This window comes from Cetorhinus maximus, unplaced genomic scaffold (assembly GCF_964194155.1).
Source record: "Cetorhinus maximus unplaced genomic scaffold, sCetMax3.hap1.1 HAP1_SCAFFOLD_829, whole genome shotgun sequence".
NCBI classification, from domain to species: Eukaryota; Metazoa; Chordata; class Chondrichthyes; order Lamniformes; family Cetorhinidae; genus Cetorhinus; species Cetorhinus maximus.
In genome coordinates, this window is record NW_027596771.1 from 101,681 (window position 1) to 103,790 (window position 2,110).

Sequence of the window (2,110 nt, forward strand, 5' to 3'; positions counted from 1 at the left end):
GGCAGGGCTGTCCTCTCTCGCCTGTTCTTTGCTGAGTCCATCAGGAAGGATCCGGGCATTAGAGGAGTGACGATCCCAGGCAGTGGAGGCACTCAGATCAAAGCCTCCCTGTACATGGACGATGTCGCCGTCTTCTGTTCTGATCCGCTGTCGGTGTGCAGACTGATCCACATCTGCGACCAGTTCGAACTGGACTCGGGAGCCAAGGTAAATCGTGGGAAGAGCGAGGCCGTGTTCTTTGGGAACTGGGCTGACCGATCCTTTGTCCCCTTCACCGTCAGTGCTGACGGCCTGAAGGTGCTGGGGATATGGTTCAGAGGGACCGGGGTATGCGTTAGAAACTGGAAGGAGCGAGTGGCTATGGTGAAAAGGAAACTGGGCATGTGGGAGCGACGCTCCCTCTCCATTGCGGGTAAGAACCTGGTCATCAGGTGTGAGGTACTCTCGCTGTTGCTGTACGTGGCGCAGGTCTGGCCCATTCCACACTCCTGCGCGATGGCGATCACTCGAGCCATCTTCCGCTTTATCTGGAGGTCGAAAATGGATCGTGTCTGCAGGGACGCGATGTACAAGCCTCTAGATAAAGGGGGAAAAAACGTGCCCAACATCGCCCTCATACTGATGGCCACCTTTGTGTGTGGCTGCATCAAGCGGTGCGTAGACCCTCAGTACGCAAACACCAAGTGTCACTACGTGCTGAGGTTCTACCTGTCCCCGGTGTTGCGAAGGATGGGTCTGGCCACGCTGCCGCGGAACGCTCCAAGTAGTTGGACCGTGCCGTACCACCTGTCCCTGGTGGAAAAATTGATGCAGAAAAACACCTTTGACCACAAGTCCATCAGGCAGTGGTCAGCACGTAACGTCCTAGAGGCCCTGAGGGATAAGGAGAGGGTGGACCCTGTGGGATGGTTCCCCGAGCAGACTGTCAAAGTCATTTGGCAGAATGCCTCATCGCCAGAACTTTCCAACAAGCACCAAGACGTAGCTTGGCTGGTGGTGAGAAAGGCCCTCCCCGTCAGATCCTTCCTACACGCCAGGAGTCTCACCCCCTCTGCACGATGCCCTCGAGGTGGCTGTGGTGGGGAAGAGACCGTTGTTCACCTCCTTGTGGATTGTGCCTTTGCAAAGAAAGTCTGGAGAGAGATGCAGTGGTTGCTGTCGAGGTTCATCCCGAGCAGTTCTGTGACACAGGACTCTGTGCTCTACGGGCTGTTCCCAGGGACACACACCGAGACAAACATCAACTGCAGCTGGAGGATCATCAACTCGGTGAAAGACGCGCTTTGGTCTGCCCGAAACTTGTTGGTCTTCCAGCACAAAGAGTTGTCCCCGACCGATTGTTGCGGACTGGCACAATCCAAAGTCCAGGACTACGTGCTGAGGGACGCACTAAAGCTTGGGGCAGCTGCCGCAAAGGCGCAATGGGGAAGGGTCGCTGTCTAAGACCTTTCTACCACAGCGCACCGAGAGACTGGGAACTGTTTAGAGCCCCTCGGGCTGTACAGATCAAAATGAAAGGCTGTAAATGACTGTAATATTGTTTGTACTGATGCACCTGGTGATACATTTTGTAAAAGTTTAACCTGGATTGTACCCTTGTAATGTTGTTTTTGAAATGGTTTTGAATGTGATTGAAGATTTTTATGAATAAAGTATATTTTTACAAAAAAAAAAAAAAAAAAAATCTGTTCTTATCAGTTTAATATCTGATACGTCCCTTATCTGGGGACCATATATTAAATTGATTTTTGGAACAGGGAGATGGAATAGGGGCTTGCTCCGTCCACTCCACGCATCGACCCGGTATTGCAGTATCTCTGGGAACGGTGCACCCTCCCCTTTCCAGGGGATTTTCAATGCTAAAAATAGTTTTCTTACAAACATCTGCTTTCTTTACTTCTCAACATGTACATGTTCCAAAATCCAACTTTCTTTCTTTCTCTCTCTCTCTCTCTCTCTCTCTCACTCACTCACTCACCCGCAGCAGCTACACACAAAAAACACGCACTCTCACCCAACACTCGCCGGCAGGGCCGGCAGCAGATTGGACGCTACGTCCAGATCCCTGATGGAAACAGTTAAGGATGCCAAGCTGCACGACGTCTTCAGC

At 51.8% G+C, this 2,110-nt stretch overlaps 1 non-coding gene across 1 annotated transcript; it reads left to right on the forward strand.

Annotated features, from left to right (window-relative positions):
- The first annotated feature begins 1,654 nt into the window (after nt 1-1,654).
- LOC144674837 (U2 spliceosomal RNA) lies at nt 1,655-1,837 on the forward strand. Its single transcript, XR_013574643.1, has one exon. It is a non-coding gene; the product is annotated as a U2 spliceosomal RNA (small nuclear RNA).
- Nucleotides 1,838-2,110: the final 273 nt, after the last annotated feature.